This window comes from Hevea brasiliensis, chromosome 8 (assembly GCF_030052815.1).
Source record: "Hevea brasiliensis isolate MT/VB/25A 57/8 chromosome 8, ASM3005281v1, whole genome shotgun sequence".
Lineage (NCBI taxonomy): Eukaryota > Viridiplantae > Streptophyta > Magnoliopsida > Malpighiales > Euphorbiaceae > Hevea > Hevea brasiliensis.
In genome coordinates, this window is record NC_079500.1 from 25085867 (window position 1) to 25101199 (window position 15333).

General features: G+C 32.1%; 1 pseudogene; it reads right to left on the bottom strand.

Moving 5' to 3' along the window:
* Positions 1–470: 470 nt before the first annotated feature.
* Positions 471–13897, bottom strand: LOC131182109 (scopoletin glucosyltransferase-like; annotated as a pseudogene).
* Between the last annotated feature and the right edge of the window lie 1436 nt (positions 13898–15333).

A 15333-nucleotide genomic window follows, 5' to 3' on the forward strand; every position in this document is an offset into this window, starting at 1 on the left:
TATTAGCAATCAATTCACAAATTGGTTATAAATTAAAAAAAAAAGGGCTTTTAATCGACAAAAAAATTGATTGCAAATTTTAAACCTTAAAAAAAAAAGGCTTTAATTTTAGCAACTGTTAGAAACCAATCAACTTTTATCTGTTGCTAATAGCAATTAATTTCTGTAATAGATTATAAATTAGTTGCTAAATTTTGGAGTTAGTTAAAATAGTTCTTAATCTGGCAACCGATTCCCTATATTAGCAAATAATTTTTTAAATATGTTATTAATAATAACTGATTTTAGCAATCAATTTCTTAATCGCTAATCGAATATTCAAGTTTATTTTTTTTAATATCAATTAGCAATCGATTTAACAATCATTATAAAATAATTGCTAATAACAATAGATTTTAAATAGGTTGTTAAATTTTTAAAAATTAACTATTTAAGTTTAGAAAAACTAAAATTATAATTTGGTTATAAAATCATTGCTATTAACAATCAATTTTAGTAAGTTTCAAAAACTGATTTTTTCTTTTTTGATATTGTTAATAAAACTTGATTTTTAATGCTATAATTGCTTTAAAATATAGTGAAAATTAAGCATAAAAACTAGCAAAAGAGATATTTTTATAGACATGTTAGACATGTTATTTGAATACAAATTAAAATAGAATTATAATTAATAGTTTAATCAAATTAAAATAGGATTGAATACAAATTAAATAGAATTAGAATTAATGGATTAATTCAAATGAAAATATGATTGATCAAACTCTTTTTATAAATATAAAAAATTTAATACAAATTAAAATAAAATTAGAATAAATATAATTAATAAAATATAGTATAAGAATGCAATATAAATAGAAATATGAATGAAACGCAAAGATACAAGTAAATTAAATATAATTGAATATAATGAAAAAGGAAAGATGAAGAAGAGAAATAGTAATAAATTTTATAATTTTAAGTATTTATATATATAATTAATATGTACTTTTTTATTATAGAATTAAGATTATAAATTATAAAATTGAATTTTTAATATAAGTAGAATATTTTTAAAATAGGACTAAAATTTCAATTTACATATATATATATATATATATATATATATATATATATATATTATAAATAATATAAACATATAAGGAAATTTTGTTCCTCCCAAGTTCATTCACTTATTCATAGTATTATATATATTTTTAATACTTTATAAATTATAGATAAATAAATAGATTATTAGTAATTTTTTATAAAAAAAAAATAATTTTTATTTTTATGTTGAAAAATGCATGTTAAATGTGTAAATAATGGTTTCTTTTTTTTTTTTAACTTTTAAAGTAAAAATCACTTTTTATCTCAACCAACCTAATATTGCCATAATTTATTCATTTTGAAAATTTTTATAAATGAATATAATTGCATAATTTTTTTAACATAAATAATTGTGTAATGATACTTTGAGCTCGAAATTTAATTATATACTATAAGTAAACCATAAATAATTGGACTTATTGTAATATTTGTTTTTAAAAGAAAAAAATAAATTGCAAGAACTATAAATGCAAGTCACAATAAAAATAAAATAGTGAAACCGATATATAACAGTTTCGTTGTAAATGTTGATTATTATGTTTCCTTGCTCTTCTCCTCATTTCTTCTGCTTGGCCACTCACCATGACCTCAGTAATTGCCGTCTCTATAGCTTCGCTTTTAACATTTCTCCATGCAGAGCAACCCATTCCTTAACGCCCACACCTATCCCAACCTGTAAAACCTCACTCACCAACTTCTCGTTGTAGAAATGATCAGCGAATACTGGCCATGTCACCATTGGCTTCCCTGAAGTTATAGCTTCAAGTACAGAACCTGTTGTCCCAAAAATAGTCCAAGAGGGGGGTGAATTAGACTTTATCAATTTTTTGGCCCTTGCTTATAGCCTAATGAAAAATTGTGGCTTTGTTCAACTAAGTGCTTCGCTATATATAATGAAAGTAATATGTGTTTCAACAATGTGTTCCTAAGTTGCAATTCAAGCCTCAATCAATATTTATGGCAATATCTAACAAAACATGCATCATACAATATACAACTAATTTCTCAATTCACTCAATATGTCCTCAAGTTTATCAATTCAATCTATTCAACCAACATTCAAAATCATGTATAAAAAGAATAATTTAAATTGTACAAAAGTAAGGAGATCAAGGTTAGAGAGATCAAACACAATGATTTTTATAGTGGTTCGGCTTAACTAGCCTATATCTACTCTTTCAAAGAACCCTCTTTGAGTCTTCTCTCCACTATTTGCTCTTTTGAAGGCAAGAGACCAAAAGCCCTTTACAACTTTTCAACACCAAGCTTTTACCAAGGTAGCTTGAAACCTTCACAAGTGCTATCTCAAGCACTTACTCTCTCAAGCACTTACTCTCTCAAGCTTCAATAGGTGCTTGTACAACCTCTCTTAAATGCAATTTAATGTTTTAACACTCACTCTAACTCAATACAAATCAAACTATAAAGAAGAGATGAGTTGATTTGCCAATGGTAGCTCAAAATCTTTAAGGCTCTTGAATGAAAGCAATAAATGAAAAATCAAAGTTGGAGTTCAAATGTAAGCTTTCATCAAAGTGTAAATGAAGTAAAGAAGGTGTATTTATAGTCCCAAATCATTTTAGACCATTTGAAACCCTTTTGGAACGTTATACACACTGCTCAAGACAAAATGGCTGTTATTTTGTCATTTTGTGCGAAGTTGAGCAGCTCTGATCATTTAGCAAACTAATAAAATTTTGGTAGCAATTAGTAAACTGGTTAGTAAACTAATTTTTTTAGCAAACACATTAGCAAACTAAAAATTTTAGCAAACCAGTTAGCAAACTAAGAATTTTAGCAGACCAGTTAGCAAACTAAGACAACAGCTACATGTCTCAACTTGCAATATAAAATGATTTAGACCTTAAAAATGTTTCAATAGTAGTGTCCAAGGTCTTGATGAGAAAAAGTAATCAGAAAATAGAATTTCATTTTTGAGCTCCATTTGACTAAATTCTCATCCATTCTTTTCACAAAAGACCTAAGACTCAATCTCTAATTCTATGACTTTCATACATTTTCTTTGAGTCTTGGCTTTCATAGTCTTGTTCTTTTCTCATTTTGGATTTGTCTTGAAATGCCTTTGAGTATCCTTTCTCCTTAGATGCAACTTTAAAGGTTCTTTATACATAAGACAAAGAATCTACACATCACTTTAAAGTTGGGTTAGATAGATTCTCTTTTGAGTTTTGTTATCATCAAAATCAATGCTCATTTTGAGCTACACGGGTCAACAATCTCCCCCTTTTTGATGATGACAAAAGTCAATTGAATCAACAATAAAAAATTAAAAGTGTGTGAAAGTTTATGTGAGTATGTGAATCAAAGCAATATAGTATGCCGAAAATGCTCCCCCTAAATATATGCACATAATTTCCAAGAAATCTATTTTCTGTACATAAGCTCCCCCTGAGTTTATGCTATAAAGCATATTCACAATATTCTCAAACATAATACGCATATAAACATACTTCCATTTGTCACAAGTATAAACACAAATATAAACACATATCCATCAACACAAGTATCAACACATTCATATCCATCCTATAAAACACATATTTACATATCCATATCCATCAACAAGTATAAACATATATTCACATATCCATATCCATCAACACATATCCATATCCATCCTATCCATCCTATTCTCCCCCTTTTTGTCATCAATAAAAAAGGAAACAGGAGAAAAGGACCCAAAAAGAATCATGTTAGCCCAAATGTAAACGCAGTAAGGTAGACAGTAGCAAACTAAAACCAATAGTAGCAAACAGACTAGTAAACTAAACATGCAGATAGGAAACTAAAAATCCAGAGGAGATGCTAATCATTTAAGTCTTTTGCTCTTGCGAGTGGATTTGGAAGGCACCAACTTCTTCCTGGTGGGTTTAGCAAATAGGGCTGAGATTCTTGGTCAGCCAATTTGTCAGCCTTCTGTGTCTCATCTTCATCAGATGGTGGTTGAAGAGCAGCAGCTAGAGACTGGTAGGGATTTGACACAGTCGACTTAGACCTTTTCCTACCTTTCTTGGCTGCAGGGGCAGCAGCTGCAGATAGTTGAGATGGAGCACTAGCTTGGTGATCCTTTAGAGAGGCTTCCTGCACAGTAGGGGGCAGCAGAGTTCCAAAGATGGTGCACTTGGAGGTTCAACAGGTAGCTCACCTTCAGGTTCTACAACCTTTTCACTATCATGCTCAGTAGGTACACCAGTTGCAGGACCAACTTCAGGTTCAATGACCTGTTCACTAGCATGGTCAACAGGGGCTTCTACTACAGGTGCAAGCTCAGATTCAACTACTTGGTCACTTTCATGTGCCACAACAGCTGGAGACTCATCAACCTTATTACTTTCACCCTTACCAGTACTATGAGCAGAGAATTGAGTAGCAGCCTCAACCTTAGTTGGGAAACCAATTTCCTTGGCCTGCTGAAGATCCACAATAAGCCTTTTTAATTACTCATTTTGAGTAAGCAAGTGACTCACTTTGTAGTCAACCACATCCACAAATTTTCTCAAAAGTTCAATGGACTGATGGGTTGAACTAAATTGATCATTAACAGCAGCTTTTAGCCCTTGAAGCTCACTCATAAATTCATTTGTAGAATTTGAACCAACCTTTGCTGAGGAAGAACCACCCTTTTTAAACCTTTTTTTTCTTCCATCAGTGTCAGAGTGAATTTCTCCAAGCACAATCAAATCATTCCTAGAACTTTCCTTAGACACATTTATATTCAGCTCTTTAAACATAGCAGTTAAGAGATGTGCATAAGGCAGTTTTCCAATCCCATAAGCTTTGCACATGTTCTTGAAAATCAAATAAGCCAAATTCATCCTTACTTTATTAACAATGTGCCACATAATACACATGTCCAGGTGACTCAAATAACCATAGCTACCAGATTTAGGACAGAAAATGTAGTTCACCATACTGTGAATGATTTTGATATGTTGAAAAGCTTTTGTGCTAGTGGACTTTTCATTTGTGGCAGTGTTAACGGGGAACACTTCATTTTCAAACTCAACCAAATTAAAACCTGCCACCCTAACAACATCCTTATGTGTGGAAATTTTATTTCCATCATTAGGCAAGTTCAAAGCCGTAGCTATCATTTCAACAGAGACACCATATACACTGTCATTCAAAACAACCTTAAATTTGTCCTCATCATCAACTGTTCTTAAGGTCCTATAAAAATCTTGAACAAGTCTAGGGTAATACGCATTTGTACATTCACAAACATCCATCCATCCTTGAAACTCAAAAAGTTCTTTGAATTGAAAATTTACCTGATTAAAGTACTCCCATTTGATAAATTTGCAATCTAGCAGTGCTTTATCCACTGAGCCCGAAGATTTGACGGTGCCCATTTTGCGTTGGGTATCAATCCCTTGCATTTTTTGCTTCTTTTTCTTTTCTGGCGTCGATATAGTGGGTTCAACAGCCTTGGATGGGTCGGAAGACGCACTAGCTGATTTCGATTCAGGTAAGTTTTTCTTCCCTTTCAATTTCTTTTGTAATGCGGCGACAGGGATATCATCGGAGGTTGATGAGGATGACGAAGCAGCAGCAACAACAGGGGACTTGCGTTTAGCACGAGCCATTGACAAAAAAAAAAAAAATGGTGAAATCGATCAATGGCTTTTCGGTAAGTGAATGAAAGACGAGAGGTCTGATGGTTTTGGGTATATTTTGCCGAAAAGAGAGAATGGGTTTGGTTTGGAGGTGTATTGTCGTGAACCAATGCAGAGGAGAGAGAGAGTGACGGTTTCGTGTGGCAGAGGATTTAAGTTCTCTTGAGTCCCACGCTTTTCTATTCCTGTATACTTTATCTGAACCTGTTTTCTTTCATATATATATATATATATATTATTTCAAACAAGTCTATCTATCTTTATATGCACAAATATATATTTCTACATGTCTGACACAGCACTGAGAATGTGATACCAAATGTGAAAAGATAAATGCATTACTGGACACGCAGAGAGTTTCAAGCACAATCACCTTTTGGTTTGAAATTTGAACAGTACATGATATAGCAAACTAATTTTAGTCACACAACATTAGCATACAACTTAGTAAACTAATTTCTCGAGTACACAAACAAGTTAGCTAATGTTCTTTAAAGATTTCTCAGCAAACTTATATCACAGCAGATCACACACACATTGAATAAAATGCAAATACACGAAATTATTATGACTTGAATTTTAAGCAAGTGGTTCACACATACCAATTTCCCTTCTAATTTTACAAAAGGTTTCTTCATTAAGTGGTTTTGTAAAGATGTCAGCAAGTTGATTTTCAGAGGCAACAAACTCTATTTTTGATATTTCCATTTTGAACATGATCTCTAATAAAATGATGTATGATCTCAATATGTTTTGTTCTTGAATGTTGGACTGGATTTTTGATTAAGTTTATGGCACTTGTGTTGTCACACCTAATTGGAACAAGATTATATTTTAAACCAAAATCTTCCAATTGTTGTTTCATCCATAAAATTTGAGCAACACAACTACCAGCAGCTATATATTCTGCCTCAGCTGTAGATAAAGCTACTGAAGTTTGTTTCTTACTGTGCCAAGAAACTAGTGCAAGACCAAGAAATTGACAAGTACCTGAAGTACTTTTTCTATCCAATCTACTTCCAGCAAAATCAGAATCACTATAACTAACAAGATTAAATGATTCACACTTTGGATACCATAAACCAATTGAGTATGTGCCAATGAGATATCTAAAGATCCTTTTAACTGCACTTAGATGGGATTCTTTTGGACATGATTGAAATCTTGCACACAAGCAAACACTAAAGTGTATGTCTGGTCTAGATGCAGTAAGATACAAAAGAGAGCCAATCATACCTCTATAAAGCTTGGTATCTACTTCTTTACCTTTTTCATCATTGTCCATTTTAATTGTTGAACTCATAGGAGTGCTCATGCTCTTCAAATCTTCCATCTTAAATTTCTCTAGCATATCCTTGATGTACTTTGATTGATTTATGAAGATGCCATCTTTCATTTGCTTAATTTGAAGTCCAAGGAAGAATGTGAGCTCACCCATCATGCTCATTTCAAATTCATTCTGCATGATCTTAGAAAATTTCTTGCAAAGAGATTCGTTAGTAGCACCAAAAATTATATCATCAACATAAATTTGCACAATGAGCATATCATTATGATGCTTCTTAACAAAAAGTGTTGTATCCACTTTGCCTCTTTGGAAATCATTTTGTAAAAAGAATTTACTAAGCCTCTCATACCATGGTCTAGGAGCTTGTTTTAAACCATATAAAGCTTTAGTAAGTTTATAGACATGATTTGGATGCTCATGATTTTCAAAGCCTGGAGGTTGTGCAACATAAACTTCCTCATCAATATAACCATTTAAAAATGCACTCTTGACATCCATTTGATAAAGCATAAAATCCTTGTAACATGCAAAGGCACACAACATTCTAATAGCTTCAATTCTAGCAACCGGAGCAAAGGTTTCATCAAAATCAATCTCTTCCTCTTGGTTGTAGCCTTGAGCCACTAGTCTAGCTTTATACCTAACAATATTGCCTTTTTCATCCATTTTGTTTCTAAAAACCCATTTAGTATCAATAATTGAATGATCTTTTGGTTTAGGCACTAAATTCCAAACTTTATTTCTCTCAAATTGATTTAGTTCTTCTTGCATGGCAAAAATCCAACTTTCATCATTTTGAGCATCTTCAAAACATTTAGGTTCAATTTGTGAAACAAAAGCAACATTACCAAAATATCTTTTCAATTGTGCTCTAGTCATCATCCTTTGAGATGGATCATCAATAATGTCTTCTTGGGGATGATTTCTATGAAATCTCCATTCTTTAGGTAAGTCATCATGTTAGGGCTCATTTACTTGTAATTCTTCCAAATTTGGCATTTCTTCATTGATTTGATCTTCATTGGCATCATGGACATCTATTGTGGTTTCTCCTTGAGTTTCTTTATCTTTGTCATCAATTTGTTCCATTTCTTGACTTGATATTATATTTTCTTTTCCAAAAACCTGCTCATTATTATCATCTCAAACATTTTTCCTTCGGATAGAAGGGTTAGTCTCATCAAACAAAACATGAATAGTTTCCTCAATGACTAAAGTTCTTTTATTGAACACTCTATAGGCTTTACTCTTTGTTGAATACCCAAGAAAGATTCCTTCATCAGATTTAGCATCAAATTTCTTCAAGTTATCCTTCTTGTTATTTAAAATATAGCACTTACAACCAAATGCTTTGAAATATGAGATATTTGATTTTCTTCCTTTCCACAGCTCATAGGGGGTCTTTTTCAAAAGTGGTCTAATCAAAACTCTATTTAACACATAGCAAGATGTATTAACAGCTTCAGCCCAAAAGTACTTTGGCAAATTATTTTCATTCAACATAGTTCTGGTCATTTCTTGCAAAGTCCTATTTTTCCTTTCTACTACCCCATTTTGTTGTGGTGTTGTAGGAGCTGAAAAATTATGATTGATTCCATGTTTATTACAATATCTTTCAAATAAATGATTTTCAAATTCAGTTCCATGGTCACTTCTTATAGATGAGATGCAAAAACCTTTTTCATTTTGAACCATTTTACTAAAAGAGGTGAATTTTTCAAAAGTTTCATCTTTGTGAGCAAGGAAGAATGTCCATGTATATCTTGAATAGTCATCAACAATAACTAAAGCATATGACTTCCCACTAAGACTAGTAGGAGTTACGGGTCCAAATAAATCAAGATGAAGCAATTCTAATGGCCTAGTGGTAGACACGATATTTTTAGATTTGAAAGATGCTCTAGTATGCTTTCCTAGTGCACATGCTCTGCATTGAAATTCATTTTCATAATTAATCTTAGGAAGACCATTAACAAGTTCTTTCTTAGACAATTTTGAAAGTGTATGCATGCTTGCATGACCCAGTCTTCTATGCCACAAATAACTAAAGTTATCAAAAGATACTAGACATGTACCATGATTAGTTTCAAAATTATTCATGTCAAGCAAGTAAACATTATTAGATCTATTGGCAATGAACAATGTGTCATTTTCTAAGTTGTTGATTGTACATAGAGAAGAAGTAAACTTTACCTCAAAACCTTTATCACAAAGTTGGCTTACACTTAGCAAGTTGTATTTCAAACCTTCAACAAGCGACACATTTTCAATGCAAGGTTTGGTTCCAATTGTGCCATTTCCAATTATTTTTCCTTTCTCTTTATCTCCAAATTTTACATATCCTCCATCTTTCATTGTAATTTTTGAAAACTTGTCCTTTTCACTAGTCATGTGCTTTGAACAACCACTATCTATATACCATTTATCACTTTCCTTCATCCCTTTGAAACAAACCTGAAATTTAATCATTAAGCTTTAGGTACCCAAGCACCTTTGGGTCCTTGGGGGTTAGTGACCTTAGGTAAGGTTCCCTTTGGCACCTATACCTTCTTTACCTTAAGAAGACCTTTCCTAAGTGCACAAGAACTAATCATATGACCTCTTTTATTGCAATAATAACATGTAACATTAGGCAAAGAGGATGTGGATGCTTTAATGAAATGATTCTTGTATTTATCATAGTTCATGAAACCATCAAAACCAATTTCATATTTTTCATTTGAAATTCTTTGGTTTCCAAGAAGTACATCTAAAGTTTCTTTTCCTTTTGTAAATTTTGCCAAATCATTTGTCAAAGACTCTACTTTAGCTTCAAGAACTTTATTTTTCTCAATGAGCATTTCACAAGTTTCTTTTGAGATTTTTAACTGTAAATCTAGTTCTTTAAACAAAGCAATTTGTCCTTTGTAAAATTCATTTTCTTTATACACATTGGACATGCCAATATTTTGTGATCTCAATGATTCAATTTCTAAATTCATTTTAGTGCACTTTCTCTTGTAGTTTCTATACTCATCATATACTCTAGCAAATGCAAGTTCAAGTTCTTCTACATTAGGAGATTCATAAGAATTTACCTCATTGTCACTTTCTTCTTCCTTTTGTGAACTCTCGACTTTCTCTTCAAATGCCATCATACAAAGGTGAGCAGTCTCCTTGTCACTTGATTCATCATTTGAAGATTCTTCACCGTTGCTCCATACTACTTTCATAGCTTTCTTGCTCCTATCTTCTTTTCCTTTCTTCTTTTTGAGTAATGGACATTTGGGCTTGATATGTCTAGGTTTGTGACATTCATAACATACAACTTCTTCTTTTGAATCTCTAAAATGTTTATCCTTGGGAGTATACTTCTTCAAGAATTTCTTGTATTTGCTTCCTCCCTTCTTGAAAGCTCTTTTGAATTTTCTTGCAAGCATAGCCATTTCATCATCATCATCACTTGAAGCACTTGAGTTGTCACTTGAGTCAACTTTGAATGCAACTCCTTTCTTCTTATCTTCATCCTTATTTGACTTGAGAGCAATGCTTTTCTTCTTCTTTTGCTCATTTTCAACTTCATCCTTCTTATATACCATCTCATGTGCAATGAGAGAACCAATGAGTTCATCATAAGTGAATGTTTTAAAATCTTTGGTATCTTGGATAACTGTTGTCTTTGCTTCCCAAGATTTTGGAAGTGATCTAAGAATTTTCTTCACAAGTTCAGCTTCCTCAAATCTTTTACCAAGAGCTTTGAGAAGATTTACAAGATCTATAAACCTTGTACTCATATCCGCAATTGATTCTCCTGGCTTCATTTCAAATAGCTCATAATCTCGAATAAGAAGATTTGCTTTAGACTCTTTGACGACATCAGTTCCTTCATAGGTGACTTCAAGCTTATCCCAAATTTCCTTAGCAGATTGACATCCTGAAATACGATTGTATTCATTAAGGTCAAGTGAGCAATGCAAAATATTAATAGCTTTAGCATTTATAGAAATTTTCTTCCAATCATTGTCATCATATTCATCTTCATGTTTTGGAACTTTTGTAGTTCCTGGACCATTCTTTTGAGGAACATGTGGACCATTTTTAATAATTCTCCATGCATTAATATCTACAGATTGTATGAAATTTCTCATTCTTACTTTCCAAAATAAATAATTAGTGCCATTGAAGAGTGGTGGTCTAGTGATTGAGTAACCTTCTGCTAATGGTGCGGGTATACCACAGTATTGCTAGATGAACCAGCCATTATGGATCACTCTAAGGTTGTAACACCCTAAGCAAGAGAGACAAGCTCTGATACCAATTTGTTGTCCCAAAAATAGTCCAAGAGGGGGGTGAATTGGACTTTATCAATTTTTCGGCCATTGCTTGTAGCCTAATGAAAAATTGTGGCTTTGTTCAACTAAGTGCTTCGCTATATATAATGAAAGTAATATGAAGTTCAACAATGTGTTCCTAAGTTGCAATTCAAGCCTCAATCAATATTTATGGCAATATATAACAAAACATGCATCATACAATATACAACTAATTTCTCAATTCACTCAATATGTCCTCAAGTTTATCAATTCAATCTATTCAACCAACATTCAATATCATGTATAAAAAGAATAATTTAAATTGCACAAAAGTAAGGAGGTCAAGATTAGAGAGATCAAACACAATGATTTTTATAGTGGTTCGGCTTAACTAGCCTACATCCACTCTCTCAAAGAACCCTCTTTGAGTCTTCTCTCCACTATTTGCTCTTTTGAAGGCAAGAGACCAAAAGCCCTTTACAACTTTTCAACACCAAGCTTTTACCAAGGTAGCTTGAAACCTTCAGAAGTGCTATCTCAAGCACTTACTCTCTTAAGCTTCAATAGGTGCTTGTACAACCTCTCTTAAATGCAACTTAATGTTTTAACACGCACTCTAACTCAATACAAATCAAACTATAAAGAAGAGATGAGTTGATTTGCCAATGGTAGCTTAAAATCTTTAAGGCTCTTGAATGAAAGCAATAAATGAAAAATCAAAGTTGGAGTTCAAATGTAAGCTTTCATCAAAGTGTAAATGAAGTAAAGAAGATGTATTTATAGTCCCAAATCATTTTAGACTGTTTGAAACCCTTTTGGAACGTTATACACACTGCTCAAGACAAAATGGCCATTATTTTGTCCTTTTGTGCGAAGTTGAGCAGCTCTGATCATTTAGTAAACTAATAAAATTTTGGTAGCAGTCAGTAAACTGGTTAGTAAACTAATGTTTTTAGTAAACACATTAGCAAACTAAAAATTTTAGCAAACCAGTTAGCAAACTAATAATTTTAGCAGACCAGTTAGCAAACTAAGACAACAGCTGCATGTCTCAACTTGCAATATAAAATGATTTAGACCTTAAAAATGTTTCAATAGTAGTGTCCAAGGTCATGATGAGAAAAAGTAATAAGAAAATAGAATTTCATTTTTGAGCTTCATTTGACTAAATTCTCATCCATTCTTTTCACAAAAGACCTAAGACTCAATCTCTAATTCTATGACTTTCATACCTTTTCTTTGAGTCTTGGCTTTCATAGTCTTGTTCTTTTCTCATTTTGGATTTGTCTTGAAATGCCTTTGAGTATCCTTTCTCCTTAGATGCAACTTCAAAGGTTCTTTATGCATAAGACAAAGAATCTACACATCACTTTAAAGTTGGGTTAGATAGATTCTCTTTTGAGTTTTGTTATCATCAAAATCAATGCTCATTTTGAGCTACACGGGGTCAACAGAACCCCATCCATAATGAGTCAAAAATCCTCCTATAGCTTCATGATCAAGAATCAACACTTGTGGAGCCCAACCTCTTATTATGAGTCCCATCCCCTCCCTCCCCCCCCCCCCCTCTCCCCATTCTTTCTTCAAATCCTTTAGGTAACCAATCTTCTTAATCTTCTTGATTTTTCTTGTCTCTCCTCACTACCCAAATGAATTCCTGTCTGGAAGCTTCGAGAGCCCTTGCAATCTCTATAAGCTGAGATGCATTGAAGTTGACCATACTTCTAAAACATATGTAGATAATGTAATTGGGTTTCTTGGAATCAAGCCATTTCAAACACTCGTTTTCACTAATAGATGCTTCATTCCCTCTCGTGCTTTATCTTCAATTCCCTGTTGCATAGCGAACCGGGCCAATAGGCCATGCCCTTCTCGCCTAAGACCTTCCTGTAATAATCAACGTGGTGGCTCGACCTCATAGAAGTCGTTGACAATGATCCAAAAACTCTTTAACTCTGATTCTACAATTTCACTCATTAATTTGCTATAGTCAGTATCAAAGTCTTGTCTCAAACCATCTGGAAGTTGTTTTCTTGTCAGCTTTATCTCGCCGAGAACATTAGTCAGGACAAAGGGTTTTGAATCAGGAGACTTTCTTCTGCGACTCATGCAACTGATACATTCTAAGGTGCATAAGGAAAAGAAACAAGTGCCTTTAAACACTAACCTTGGAATCCCAAATTTGGCGTGACATTGGTAGCCCATGGAAAGAGCAAATCGGAACAAGGCAATCAGTTGGCACTCTTGGAGGAGCATTTCAAGAGGTTCTTGGAGCATGGTTGTCGCCTTGTTAAACCTGAAAATCAATTGAAACTACCATTATGGGAAGTGATAGAATCCACGTTTTCACATCCTTCCAGTAGTCCAGCCTCCACGGAAGGGAATTTAAGGGTTCGAATATCAATGTCGACACCCAAACCTTTAGTTCTTTGGATAGTTTTGGAGATAAGAGGTGCATTGAGAGGAGTGGTGATAATGGTAGCCTTTAGGCCTCGCAAAGCAAATAGCTTGGCCAAATCCACTATTGGAATCATATGGCCATGAGCCATGTAGGGAAAGACAAAAATATGCAGCTGATGACCCAAACTATCCATTGATTGATTAATTCCGAGAAGACTTGGTGCTGTAGAAGAAGAGAGACAGAGAATGATCAATGAAGATGAAGAAAAGTTTGATATGATTTTGTTCTTCTATCTTTGGTATGACCAAATGTACTCACATGAAGGTGTTATTTACATGCAGGCTCTTGGGCATATATGGCTAGTTGGTTGTATATATTTCTATGTGCGATTTCAAGCTAGCTTTTATGGCTAGTACTAAATTGGATACGTTCTTCTTGAAGTGGAAATTCTTACCTACCCCTTCGATAATAGGGAAAATTATATAATTCATTTATTATAAATATAAGACATAAATATATAAAAGACCCATATGTTAAGTACTAGCTGTAAATATTTTATATTTCTATAAAACGTAATTAGAATCTCGTTGAAGGAAAGAAGTATTTTCATTTTTATTTGTTATTTAAGTTTTGATAATTTAAGAAATTTTTGCCTCAACATAATGTATCTTAGATTTAAATAATTGGATAAATTTTTATCTAAACTTTACCTCTCGTAAACCTAAAACATAGTATTTTAACTCACATATTAAATAAATAGAATCTAAATATTCATATTTTGAATCCATAACAAATCAGATCTAGATAAGTTTCTCTAATAATTCCACTTAATAAGGTAAAGATGGAAGCCTCCTAATTTATCAATAAACTAGATTCAATTTCATTGAAAATAAAAAAAAAAAACTATTTTAAAATTTTAAAATGTATCAGATTTATATTGTGAAAATCACTAAAAACTTCGGAAAAAAACTTTAATTTCATGCCTCATTTGTTTTGCGGGAAATAATTTGTATATGGAAAAATGTTTTTTTTATGAAATATGTTTTCTAAAAAATTGTTTTCTATGAAAATATTTTCATTATTTGGTTGCAATGTTAAATTAATGGTATGTATTTATATTATGTATATACAAGTGTTTTTCACATTTCAATAAAATTATTAAAGTTTAAAAAATAAAAAATAATTTCTTTATCTTTTAAAAAGAGGAAGTTCTTTTCCTTAAAAATGATTTAGTTTTTCAATTGATCAGGAAAATATTTTTCATTGACTCATTTTCTTGAGTGCCTTAAATATTAAAAAATATAAAAAATATTTTATAGCCATGAAACAAACGGAGTCTTAATGTGCATAAGTTGACTTTGATATCTTCAAAGTAAATTAAAAAAATGATTAATTTTGAAAGGCTTGATGATAAAAATAATTCTAAACATTTTTTGAATTTTTTAATTATGTCATTTTTTTATTGACAATTTTGTTTTAATTATAGTTGAAATATGTATATGGTAGCTGATTAGGAATATATATATATATATATATATATATATATATATATATATATATATATATATATATTTCAATTGTGGGACTACATATATGAATCTTATCATTTTTAAAATTAATATTTTATTA